The sequence below is a fragment of the Furipterus horrens genome, unplaced genomic scaffold (genome assembly GCF_987537825.1).
Source record: "Furipterus horrens unplaced genomic scaffold, mFurHor1.1.pri manual_scaffold_3, whole genome shotgun sequence".
NCBI classification, from domain to species: domain Eukaryota; kingdom Metazoa; phylum Chordata; class Mammalia; order Chiroptera; family Furipteridae; genus Furipterus; species Furipterus horrens.
This window is the reverse complement of record NW_028327173.1, coordinates 24,795,177-24,809,073: the sequence shown is the minus strand read 5'-3', so window position 1 is coordinate 24,809,073 and position 13,897 is coordinate 24,795,177.

Sequence of the window (13,897 nt, the reverse complement as noted above, 5' to 3'; positions counted from 1 at the left end):
TGCTTCAAGTGCTCACTAGACACATATGGCTAGTGGCTACTGCATTGACAGCATAGTTCTATATAGAGGGGTAGTACATGCAAATGTCCTGTGGTGGAATGGACTTGCTCAAGGAACCGAAAGAAGGCCAGTATAGCTAGAAGGCCTAGAGGGCAAGTGAGGTGGGATAATCTCAGAAATGTCACCTGGAGCTGGGTCTTCATTCTCAGAGCCAGGGGAAGCTGCTGAAGGGTTTTAAGTTGCAGGCCAACAGTACCAGATTTGCATTTTGCCAAGATCATGTTGGCTGTAGTGTAGACAACAGACTGGAGGGAAGCTGCTTAGGAAGGTGTTGCTGTCATCCAGGTGAGACATGTTGAAGGCTTGGACTAGGGTGGGGCGGTAGAACTGGAGAGAAGTAGACAAAGTCGAAAGGTATTTGGAGGATAAAGTTGGCTGGGTTTGGTGATAAACTGGACAGGGAAGAAGGGAGAGGGGGAGAGGGAGGTGTCAATGACTAAGCCCCTGTGTCTGACTCGAACACCCGGACAGATGATGGTGCTGTGTTCTGCGATGCGGAACCCACGCAGAAGAGCAGACTGGGAGGAGAAGGGAGAACATCACTTTGGTATTGAGCAGGTTGAGTCTGAAGTGCCTCTGAGACAACCTGGGGAAGATGGTGATTCGCCATTCTGTAGACACATACAGGTATGGAGTGCACAGGGAACATCTGAGCGGGAAATAAACCAGGGTAGAGAAGGTCATCGAGGCTTTGGGCCTGGAGAGGTTGACTAAAGAGACTACTGGGTGACCAGAGGGCCAGGACTCAGGTCTGTGGCCCTTCAACTATGAAGATCAGATAATGGAGGATCAGTCAGCAAAGGAGTCAGAGAAGGAGCAGGTAAGAGGGAAACCAGGACAATGCCATGTCCTGGAAGCCAGCAAGCAGGGGAGAAGAGGAGAGGAGATGGAGAGGCCCAAAGGCTGCTGAGACACCAAGTAAATGGGGACTGGAAATTGACTGCTGGACTTACAACGTGTGTGCCAGCAGTGACCTTAGCAAGAGCTGTTTGGGGAAAGTGATAGAGGATAGGTAGAAATCAGCACAGACAATTCCTTTGGGAAGTTTATTTATTTACTTTTTAAGATTGTATTTATTTTTAGAGAGAGGAAGGGAGTTAAAAAGAGGGAGAGAAACAGCGATGTTCAATAGATACATCGACAGGCTGTCTCTTGCACACCCTCAACCAGGGACCTGGCCCGCAACCCAGGCACGTGCCCTGACTGGGAACTGAACCAGTGACCTTTTGGTTCGCAGGCCAGCACTCAATCCACTGAGCCACACCAGCCAGGGCTCCTTCAGGAAGTCTAGCTGAGAAAAGGAGAGGAATAAGACAGGGGTTAAAAAGAGATATGGGGTCAAGAGAGCATCTTTTTATTTTTATTTTTTATTTTTTTAGGTGGGAAAGACTTAAACATGTTTAAAGCCTGCTGGGAAGGGTTCAGTTAAGGGAAAGAGAACGAGTACACAGGAGAGACAAGGGGGAAGTCAGCAGTGAAAGTCTCCAGGGGGAGGGGCACTTGTACAGGAGCAGGGAGAGGGTGGTGTAGGTGTGGGAAGGCTGGGAGGTGAGAAAGGTGGGGCATCTCAGGTCTGTGCACCTGACACTCTGTGGGGCTTGTCCCACACACACCTGTGAGCCCCTTCCCTGTTGATTAGGAATCTGGGTGGTCCCAGACTGCGCATGGCCAACTCTGGCCTCGCCCCCAGCTCCTCACCTTGCCTCCTTTGCCAGCCTCTCTGGCCCTATCAGTCTTCCATCCCTGGTTTTGGTCTCTCTGCCTTTGCCCTTCTCTGTGTCTCTGACTCTGTCCCCTTCTCTGTCTCTTTTTGTTCCCATCTTGACCTGCTTCTGTGTGAGTGTGTGCCATTGTTTCTCTCTGCTTTTCTGCCTCTCTTCTGGGTATCAATCATCAATCCCTCTGCATCCTAGCTGTCTCTGGCTCTGATTTGTCCCAATCTCCCAGATCCTTAGGTCCCCGATACTCAAAGTGTGGCCTCAGATCAGCAACCTCGGTCTCATCCGGGAGGTTGTTAAAAATGCAGAATCTCAGGCCACTCCCAGACCTAAGGAATCTGAATCTGCCTTGTAACAGATAATCTCCCAGGTAATTCATGCACATGTGAAACATTTGGGAAGCATTGACTTAAGCTCTCTTCTAAAATAACATACAAACAAAAATCCAGAGTTTCAGCAACATGGGATGATCTGGATCCTCCTGTATCTCCTGCAACACCTTGGTGATGCTCTGAGGCATTCAGCTTCTCTGCATTGCCTCCTTGAGCCCCCTAAAGCTGTTCCTGAAGCTCTAGGCAACTAAGGGGGGAGCATAATAAGCTTCCACGCCTGCAGAAATACTGGTGGGTGGGAATTCTCCTGATCCTGATACCCTGGGTGCTCCCAGGTGCAGTCCCCATGCATCTCTGCAAACATCAGCCCCACTTGGACCTACTCCTGTCTGTCTCATTCTTCCCTTTCAAGAGTAAGGCTATTTTGTCCTGGCTGGTGTGGCTCAGTGGCTTGAGCACTGGCCTCCAAACCAGAAGGTCGCAGGTTCAATTCCCAGTCAGGGCACATGCTTGTGTTGTGGGCCAGGTCCTCCAGCACCCAATCGATGTTTCTCTCCCTTCCTTTCTCCCTCCCTTTCCCTCTTTCTAAAATAAATAAATGAAATCTTAAAAAAAAAAAAGAATATTTTTGGAGCAGGAGTTGGGGCGTGGATTTCAAAATGGGGGACAGTTACCTACTCACAGCCCTAGCAGCATCCCACCTGAGGCTAGAGACCATAGGATTGATTAGAAGCCAACATGTGATTTTCACAGTGAGTGGGGTGCTGGAGAGAGGGAATCATGTCAAGATTCCTGCCTTGGCTGGGTAGCTCAGTTGGTTAGAGCATCATCCCAATATGCCAAGGTTTCAGGCTTGATCCCTGGTCAGGGCACATACAACAGGCAACAAATGAATGCACAAATAAGTAGAACAACAAATTGATGTTTCTCTGCTCCCAAGGTTTAGGCAGCAACAGCACATAGTTTGTTTGTGACTGTTATCTGCCCACACGTTCATTTGGAAAATGTTAGCTTTTTCCTCTAGAGGGTCACAGACTTGTCCAGACTAACACATTTCTGGCCACCTTACCCAGTGCCAGCTCAGCATGTTCCAGACCAAGTCTCCAGAGGAAGCGTTTGTTTTCCATTTCAATATTTTGGGTGATAGGGTTGTGTTTTCTGGGTTTGTTTTTCTTTAAGTATCTCTGCACCCCACCCACCCACCCCCACCCCCACTCTGGGTGGTCTAGTTTGGTTCAGAAGGACTAAGAGGGATTTTAGGAAAAAGGTCAGCTTCCTGGGCCCTGAGGCAGGTCCCTGACACAGAGCCAGTGTCTAGATGCTGGCTTCTTTGCCCCTGACTCTTCCAGGGGTGGTCAGTCCAGACCTGACTGAAACAGACAACAGGCAGAAACCTTGCTAAAAGGTGGGAAAGAAGGAAGAGAAGACCAGAGGGATCAGGATCCGTTTTGAAGGATTAAGTGGATTCATCGCACACGGCCTGGAGGACTGTCCAGCTGGTAGGAGTGAGCAGAACAAAAGCTTAGTTATAGAGGAGGTAGAGAAGATCTGAAGATCAGGTGCCTCAGGGTTGCTGAGACCGAGCATACCAGAGCTGGGTGCACCTGTTTGGTGTGGTCAGCCTCCTGGCTCTCCTGAGAGAAAGAGCCGAAACAGGCTAAAGGATAAACAGGTTTTGGCCGCAGGCTTAATTGAGGCTCTTTCAGCATCACACAGACTCTGGGTGAGTAACCGCTAATGAGGGTAGTAGGACAGCTGCTAAATGTGGGCCCCCTTTGTCTGGCACCTCTAGTCTCCTAGGCTGGTGGTGGTGGTGGGGAGAAGAGACCCAGGTCAGTGGCTGGAGAAGGTGGCTTGGGTCCTACCCTAGAGCCTTCCAGAACTTAAGTAGGAAATTGCGAAACAGGGCTACATTTTGAAAGAGAAAGTATGTGAAATATGGTTCCTCCCTCGCCTGTCCGCTCTCCCAGAGCTTGGTGTGGGGAGGCGGGCGAGGTGGTTCCTGGCTGGACTCAGGCTGGCGTGAGAAAGAGGGCAGAGCCGAGCCCCCAAAGGGCCCTCAGGCCATGCCGCCGCAGCTGTCAGCCTTCGGTTATTGATTATTGTTATTGGGATGTATTTTTTCCATCTGGTGAGCATCAGCCTAGCCCATGGATGAGGCCGCTCCTTCCTCTGGCTGAGTTTTGTCTCCTGAAAGGGCCGGCTTCTGAGGGCTCCCTCTGCAACCCAATATGTGCCATGGGCTGCTGATTAAATACTTGGAATGTCTTCAGGTCAAGCCAGGCCTGTCCATAAAATGGGAGGCATTTTGGCAGTTCCAAGGCCCCTGGCACCCAGTCTTGGCACTGGATCATCTGTCTTCTTCAAGGAGCTGCGGTGGGCCTCCTGCCAGCATGCTTCCCTGGGAAACATCGAAGTGAGTTAAAGTCAACAATGAGTTCATCTCCAAAAAGAATAAGCCGGCAGCCTTCGGGGCAGAGGAATAGGAGGAGGGGAAACAGAGAATTGGGGGCAGTGGAGGGGGTTAAGTGATGCTGGAACAGCCAGACCAGGTCCAAAGCCTGTCAAACAAGCTGGCAGCTCAAGGAACAAAGAAAAGTGCTTTCCCAGGCCAGCCCTGGAACACTCAGTTGGCAAAGTTGGTGACAATGAGGGTGTCACAATCCCAGGGACCATGGGAAGTGTCATCCCAAGAACTGGCAGCTGGAGGAAGACATTGACATGGAAAGAGGTTGGAGCAGTTGGGTTGGTGCATCAGTGAGCTCTGGTTCTGCTGGCCCCTGGCCTTCCTGTTGGGCATGTATGTGAGGATGGCCATTTGGGCAGTTGAACTTCACTATCTTCATCCTCAAGGAGATTTGAAGAGGGAGAACTCAGATATCAAGGCCAAGTGAAGAGTAGGCTCATGATTGCAGAACCCGGTGTTTTAATCCAAACATCTCTATCATTAGATTTATCTCTGAGGTCTTTATATTTGGATAACTGTTCCTGATTTGAGCCAGAGTCTTACATCGTGTTCTTAACTGCCTGGGGCACATCCTAAAGGGCATCAGACAGCTCTCCACTCACTCTGTCTGATGCACTGTGGGACTGAGGAGCCAATGGCAGAGCAAAGCCCAGAGTGAGTCGCACTCTGGGACTGGCCTGAGCACGGAGTTGGGTGAGGGGAGGAGCACCTCTTCACTTTGGACAGAAAAGCCTGATGATGGCCCAGCAGCTGCTTCTGCCAGATGAGATACACATAACCCATCTGGTTCAGACTCTGGATCTACCTCAGGGCTAGGAGACTGGCAACAACTGCCTTGGATATATACTTGGCCTTGCTCCCAAGGGCAGGACCATTACCAATAGACTGCATTTGATTTCCCTCATGCCCTCACATTGATTCTCACGAGATATTTTATTGTACGCGGTATTCCCTACCATGCATATTTACAATTCTTTTCCCACCACCAGACCAACAAAAGGTCCACAGACATGGCATCTCAATTTCTCACAAACACATTCACTTCTCCTATTTCCCTCATTTATTTTATTTATTTATTTTTTTGTTAAACCTTCTTCACCCTTTGGTCCTTTTGTGTTCTCTCAATGTTGGCTAATTTTGGCACTTCCACTCCACTCATGAGAACCTTTACAGCCCCTCCCACCACCATCCTTTGTCTTCCTTTCTTTCTGATATACAGCTACACATTCTTCATAATCATGCTTTTCCAAGTCCATAGTTCCCCTGTATATTTGACCAATTGCAGGTGTCCTTTGTTATTATAGGCCAGGTGTTTGTTGAATGAATGAAAAAAGTGAATGAATGAAAAGGTCCCACTGGAATGGGTTTACTCTCATATGATTCCTTGAGGTCATAGTTATTAATGGGGCCTATTCCTTTTTCCTTCTGGGAGGTAAAACAAGGCCACCCTCAAAGTTCATTAGGGCACTACACCAAAAGCAACCTGACTTTGATCTTGTCATTTGGCTGCAACAGGTTGTGACAACCCAGTTTTCCAGAATCATCTCCTGCCACTCCCATCCCCCTCCCATCTACTCTTCTACTGAGAACTACTCCATGGTGCCCAATATAAATGAATTTTCGAAAATCCTTGCTTGTGTTCAGGCTGTTTTCTCCCCTTAATACTCATAGTTCATACCCAGATCAAATTATTATGTGAAGGAGCTCCTCTTCCTGGCAGTTGCTCCTTGCTCTGTGTTTCTGTGGACTGTCTGTGCATTTTTATCACATCTAAGTCTCTGCCCCCAGCCTAATGTCAGCTCCTGAGACCAGAGACTATGGGATTCATTGTTGTATTCCCTGTCCTTTCCTAAGTCTCATGAAGCTGTGTGTGCAGCTGGAGACATAACTTATAATAATGACAGGTGTTTATATCGCACTTACACTGTTAAGCCCTTTACTGTCCTTGAGGACGAAGACAGTGAAGTTCACTTAATTCTCAACCTGAGAGGTGGATACTGTTATTATGCTCGTCTTACAGAAGAGTACGCTGAGGCACAAAGAAGCGAAGGGATGCGACCAAGGGCACACAGCTAATAAATGGTGGAGCCAGGACTTGCACTCAACTAGTTTCTCTGCACTGCTGCCGAGCTGTGTGAAAAGTCACATTTGGCATGTCCTTACCCCACCTGCGTGCCACGATACCCAGCCTGTTCAATTTCACTCGTTTATTGGAAAGTAAAGGGGGACCAGGGAATGGACCACATGTGCTCACAAATAGTGATTCGTGGGAATCCACCAGGCCCTGCCTCTTCACCCCAGCCCCTCGTCAGCATCCATTGCTCATGAAGCTGCTCCAGATGACCCCGTCATAGCATGGCTGTCCACATGTGATGGCAGTGTTGGGCCTTCGGGCCACCGGGACTACCTCAGGACACTCCTGAAGCTGCCCACCCTTGGTGCAGCTCCTGAAGACTCCAATGCACCAGACACATGTTGGGCAAAGCCAACAGTCTCTACCTGTGCCATGCCTTTGCCTCAAGATCACCAAAGCCTTCTTACAAAGATTCTGAACCAGGGAGCTCCTTGGATTTCTGCCTGAAGCCTCTTTGGGCTCAGGGGGGAAAAAAAAGTCCCAGGGTTGGACCAGGTGACTGACAGACCCCCTTTTCTCCTCTTCGCAGTCTCCCTGTCTCCACCCCAGGAAATTTAAAACTTGGCAGGGCGCCCCCTGCTGGTACACTAAAGCATCAGCTACACTCAGATGTGTGTAGCGGACCCCTCCTTTGAATCCCCAGAGCAGAAAAAATGAAAGAAATGTACCTCCACATTGGGACAGGCAACGTTCGCTCTCAGAGGACAGTGGCAACTAGAAGGCCAGCTAAGAGTCAGTTACATGCCTATTCAATGCGCAGAACACACAGCAGAGCCATAGGACAGAGTTGTGAGCAAGCTTTTCCTGTAAAGGGCCAAGTAGTAAATATTTCAGACTTTGCGGAGGAGCTACTCATCTCTGCCACTGTGTTCCAATAAAACTTTATTTACAAACCCAGAAATCTGTATTTCATAGCATCTTCACATATCATAAAATAGTCTTATTTTAAAAACATAAAGACTATTCTAAACTCACGGATCACATAAAAACAGGTCGGTGGTGGTATTTGGGGGGAGGGTTGTTGTTTGACTACCCCTGCCCTTGGAGATAAACTACTTGGTTTGTGCCTTACACTGGGGAGGCAGGGGAGGGGAAAGACCAGCAAAAAACTGAGTCCCCAGGTCCAAGGCACAGTAGCCAGGCGTCCTGGGGATATACCCAGTTCTGGGCGGCGCAAAACTGACTACTCTAAAGTCGCTCAACTAGATGTTTAAAACCCCTAGGAGAGTCCTTCAATCTGGTTACACTGAGTTGGGAGGATTGTTTTACTTGTCTTCTTTTTAAAGTTTTTTAAATTTATTTTTTAGAAAGAGAGGAAAGAGGGAGAGAAACATCAAGACACTTGGATCGGTTGCCTCTTGCACACCCTCAACTGGGGACCTGGCCCGCGACACAGACATGGGCCCTGACTGGGAATTGAACCAGCAAGCTTCCAGTTCACAGGCCAGCACTCAATCCACTGAGCCTCATCAGTCAGGCCTGACCTGTCTTTTGAATCAAGGCTCCAAAGAGGCAGGTAAATGTAGGTTTTGACCACTTCATCCTCTGCGGCTTGAGAATGTATTCGTTCTACCTTCCTGCTACACCTCAGTCTGAGTCCCTACCTGGGAAGTAAGATTCTGTTCTCAGGATAGACTAGAGCAAACGAAAGAGCAAGAGGGACACAGGAGGCCAAGGAAGACCTTAGTGTCTTGCTGGGCAGAAGCTACCTTTTGGGCAAGACTGACCTTCTGACAGAGGTCCTCCGGACACATTGGTTTTGGGAGTTGACTTTTCAGATTCCTTAACATGACATTATAATTCTGCTGGAAACAATCCAAGGGACCTGCTTAACATTTTGGAAAAGTGTTTTCCTAAGGAAAAGGGGAGAGGTAGGGAGGAGATAAGGGGGTAAAGAATTACACAAAGGTTTAGTCTAACGGCTTAAAAATCAAAAGGATAATTGGACAGATAGGTATCGAGTGTAATAGGAAACACACTGATCCTGGAGAGATGACTTAATAAGGACCCTCCAGCCGCCTTGGAGCTTAAACAGTTATCTACGATTTTGAATTATACTTTAAATTTCCACATGGGTGTGTGTTCTGGATCCATTTCTCAGGACACGGCCCGCAAATTAGAGACCATTAATAGCATCTCATAAAATGGCTTTCAGATTTACTTAAGGGGGATATGCTGAGGACCATGGGGATTCAATGATAGGGAGCAAAATGCTGCTAGTTGTTTTCCCAAAAGCTTAATCTAAAGATCTTTTTGGAGCGTTCCTTACCCAGCAATGAGATGAATGCCAAGACCAATACAGACTATGTTTTTCCCATTTGGAAGTGGTGACCAGATACATCATCCACAAAGAGAAGTTTCTTGGGGTTCCCAGAGGTAAGTCTCTCAGCCACTTTTCATAGCCATCCAGCCCACTGGCTTGCTGTATCCTTGTCCCAAAACTTCCCAGGCATCCTGGACTGAAAACTGAAGGCGATTTGGCCTGCAAAGTTTCCATGTAATGCATCTTATTTTTCTTATGTTCCCTTGTAAACATTTGAGGTTGTATGACCAAGGACTCTCTTCTTTCATTTTCTACAAATGAAACACAACAAAACTCTGAAAATATATTCCAAGTGCTTCCCTGTTCTTCCTGGGTCTCAGAGCCTCTACTTGGGGGTTAGTGCCAGTTTCACATTGAGCAGCAGTCACTCCAGGGGCCCAACTCTTGGCCCCAGCAGGCAGGGGGCAGTTCCTCATGGACTTGCCAGAGGAGAGACCCAGGAGGTTGAATAAAGAAGCCTCTGCTCTCAGTTCAACGGGGAAGGATCAACCACCAAGCTGGCACTAATTAAGAGCTAATGGCCTTACAATGGAGCATTGCCAAAGGATAACGACCCTCCAGCTGCAGCATAAATATCAAGGCACTTGGGGCAGAGCCAAGACATATATTTTCAGAGTGTATTAGACACTGCTGTAGCCTTCCTCACCCTGGTTTTGCTGAGAAAAACGAGAGGAGTTAAGATAGATGGGAAAGGGGCTGGGTCTTACTAGGGCTGCCTTCTGGTCAGCTGGTCTGAAAGCCACAGGGTAACTTTTAGGAAAGACTTTGCTTTTCAGATTTCATACTTTTGTGTATACAAGAAGCATGTGAGGAGCTCCTTAAAATGTATATTCTCACCCAGGCCAGTGTGGTTTAGTGTACTGAGTGCCAGCCTGTGAAACAAAGGGTCACCGGTTCGATACCCAGTCAGGACACTTGCCTGGGTTGTGGGCCAGATCCCCAGTTGGGGATGTGCAAAAGGCAACCACTCATTGATGTTTCTCTCCCTCCCTTCCCCTCCATCTAAAAATAGATAAATAAAAATTTTTTAAAAAAGTATATTCTCTGGGCCTCCCCTTCAGAGGGTCTGATTTCAGTAGCTCTGAGGTGAAGCCCAGGAGTCCGCATTTTTTAACCAGTTCCCCCAAGTGATTCTGATGCTGGTGGTCCTCAGACCACACTTTGAAAAATGCTACTTTTGAAGCTGCTGCTCCTTGCCCATTAGATCCTAATAGAAAAGTTTTTGCAGAATGATGAAGGAAGTGAAGTCAAGATCCTCTGCTTCCTATGGAAACGCCAGCCTGTGCTTTCCTATCAAAACTTGGCATGGAGCTATTTCAGGAAAGTGGCATTTCCAGGCAGTTCCTGCTGGGGTCTTCCCATTCGTACCAGCCTGTGGTTCCTGCAAGCCGGAACCCAGGGAATGAGGTGCTCACCATGAGTCTCGAGGAAAGGAGAAAGCAACCCATCTGTACCATGTCTACAATGCTTTCATATACTGTAATTCATATGATCACACAGCAATCTTTCAGTGCAGTTAATATGTCTGTTTTAAAGCTGGAGCAACTGTAAGCCTGAAGGTGTGTCTTGCCTCCTCTGGTTATCACATCAGAAAAGGGGGTGAAAAATAGTCAGTGTATTTCAATTGCGATAAGCAGAGCAGGCAAACCAAACCAATAACTTTAGCTTGATCCACCTTGGTCAAGCTTATTTTTGGCTGGTAGAATTGAGGTTGGTTGTCAGGATTAGCAAAAACTATTGTAAAAGGATTGATGGATCAGGTTATAAAAATAGATGGAAAGTTTGTATGATAAACGCAAGCTGAGTATGAGAACAGGAGAGAAACAACCCACCATATCATCTGGGAAATGAAACTCCTTGGCAAGACTTCACAACAGCTTGATTCAAAATTTCATAATGAAATTATGTCTCTGATCAAAGTCTGAATGAGCTCATGGGCTGATTTTTGCCATTCGTGTTTATTCTGGTTTGAACCAAATTGAGGCATCAGAAACACATTATCCTGGTCTTCACTCTGGGAGTGGGCTATTGTACCTTCGAAGAGACAATGTGAGGCAGAAGGAGACATCTTTGGACTCTCACTGGGCATAAAGTTGTTTCTGATCAGCTCTCAAAGACTCCCTGGGACACCATGTCAGGGTCAGGCCTTTGTAGCAAAGTTGTGTTTAATGTCATAATACTTGCCCTGGGGGCAAGGAAAATGAGTCTTGAAAGAGAGAAGGTATTTCCCTCTCTTGCCTGGGACATGGCCTTCTTTTGCTCTAGAAAGAATGTTTTTGAGTTTGTTTGTTTCAGACTCAGAGAAATAAAGACTCAGTCATTCCTCCACAATAGAGTACCTCTTTTTATACTAAGTTGTTTGTTTTAATGAAACGAGCTTCATCATGCTGGAATCCACCTTCCCGCTGCCTAACCAGGTCTTCTCTGGCCTATCCTGAAACCACAGTGATGGGCATTTCCTGGCAACTTGAAATGCAAAAAAAAAAAAAAAAAAAAAAAAAAGCAGGAGGGATTCTCAGTTGAAACACTGAGATCTATTTTATTTTGACCAGTAGAACCGGAAACCATTGAGTTTTAACCACTCTCATTCCCCCTCAGGACAAGAGGCATTCCCTTCTATTAACTGTGTGTCCCCCTAAAGGTCACAGGTTGAAATTTCTAATCCCCAGTGTGACATTACTTGGAGGAGGGGCCTTAAGGAGGTAATTAAATTTAGATGAGGTCATGATGGGATTGGTTCCCTTATAAGAGGAAGAGACTAGAACCTTCCGTGTCTCCAACCTGTGAGGACACAGTGAGAAGACAGCAATCTGCAAGCCAGGAAGAGAGTTCTCACCAGGACCCTAACCAGACTGGCACCCTGATTTTGGACTTTCCAGACTCCAGAACTGCGAAAATAAATGTTTATTGTTTAACCCACCCAGACTATGATATTTTGTTACAGCAGGATAAGCTAAAACACCATCTTTTTATTCCTTCATTCAATAAATCGTTATTGAGTTCTTACTAAGTTTCAAGTGTTGTTCCAAATCTTGGAGATACAACAGTGAAGAAATGTATAAGGTCCCTGCTCTCAAGAAACTTACATTCTAGTTTTGGGGAAGCAGCAGATAAACTTGTAAATAACATAATTTCAGCTACTAAGAAATGCCATGAAATAAATAAAACAGAATAATGTAATAGAATAACTGCAGAAGGGTGGGAGGTGGCTGACTTAGACTGATTAGTGTTAAAGAACAAAATTTAACCAAGTAAATTTGAAGTTCTAATTTACTTCATTAAGTTAGGAATCAGGCAGTATCCCATCTAGAACTGAAAGGGCATTCCAAGGATTTGTACAAAATGAAAAAAAATTTTTTTTTTAAATCCTCACCTGAGGATATGTTTATTGATTTGAGAAACAGAGAGAGAGAGAAACATCTATGTGAGAAACATCTATCAGTTGTCTTCCATATGCACCCGACCAGGGATCAAATCAAACCCACAACCTAAGTATGTGCCCTGACAAAGGTGTGTGTGGGGGGACCCCAACCTTTTGGTGTATGGGATGATGCTCCAACCAACTGAGCAACCTGGCCAGGGCAAAAATAGAAGGCGTTTATAGGCAGAAAGAGAATGGAACTAAGAAATTAAAAGAGTGAATTATTTCGGGCCAGGGTCTAATTATGCAGATTACCTCACTATTGTTGATCAGGAAATTACAGATTGATTAAAAATCCTACTCGTGGGAGAGGCTGAAACTACAGTTAGGTTAGTTACTAAGTTTTGGTTTGGTGATGTAGCTTAGCAAAAGTGACTCCACTATGGCCTGTTGTTTCTTTTTTTAACAACAGAAAGACTTCTCCAGTAGGAAGGGGGTTGCCAGGTAAAATACAGGGTGCCCAGGTAAATTTGAATTTAAGACAATGAATTTCTTTTAGCATAAGTATGTCCAAAATATTGCAAGGGGCATAATTATCTTAAAAATTATTGTTTATTTGAAATTCACTTAACTGGGCATATTTTTATTTGCAAAATCTTGCAACCCTACTAACAGTATGGACATTTGAGTTGAGAAATGAATTACCAGGAGGAACTAAGCAAAGATTCAGGAAAAAAGTGATTCAGGCAGAGGGAGCATCCCCTGTAAATGTCAGAATAACCAGAGGGAGGTACTGATGAAGTCGGATAAATAGGCAGGGGCCAGATCATGCCGAATTCTGTAGGGATACAGAATTTTGTATCCAGACAGACAGAATTTTGTCTGTCTCTCTCTCGCTCTAAGCCATTGGGGTTTTAAGGAGAGGGTGACAAAATCTGATTGATATCTGGCTACTGTATGGCCAATCACTTTTAGACGGGCTTAAAGGACAAATTCAGATACTTAAACTTGAGCTTGTGCCATAGGCCTGGGGCGAGGCTTTGTTTGTTTGGGGTGGATCCTACTAGCAGCTCTAGGTCCTCCGTCTAGGGCAGTGGTCCCCAACCTTTTTGGTGCCAAAGGCCGGCTTCGTGTAAGGCAATTTTTCCACGGAAGGGGTAGGGGGTGGGGACAGGAGGGCGCAGCTCAGGCGGTGATGCCAGCGAGCGAAGCTTCGCTTGCTCGCCCGCCGCTCACCTCCTGCTGTGCGTCCCGGCTCCTAATAGGCCACACGGACCGGTACCGGTCAGCGGCCTGGGGTTTGGGGACCCCTAGTCTAGCTTATCCAGGAGGTTGCTAGGGAGGGACAGCCTGGCGGTTGCTAGGGAGGGAAGGCGCGGCCTTGGTGCGAGGATTGGCCTAAGGCGCCTGAGCGGGGGTGGGGCCAGGAGTGCGGCGGCGAGCTCAGCACGATCGCAGGAAGTCGTGCAGGGGAAAGGGGAGGGGCGAGCGGAAGTGACGTC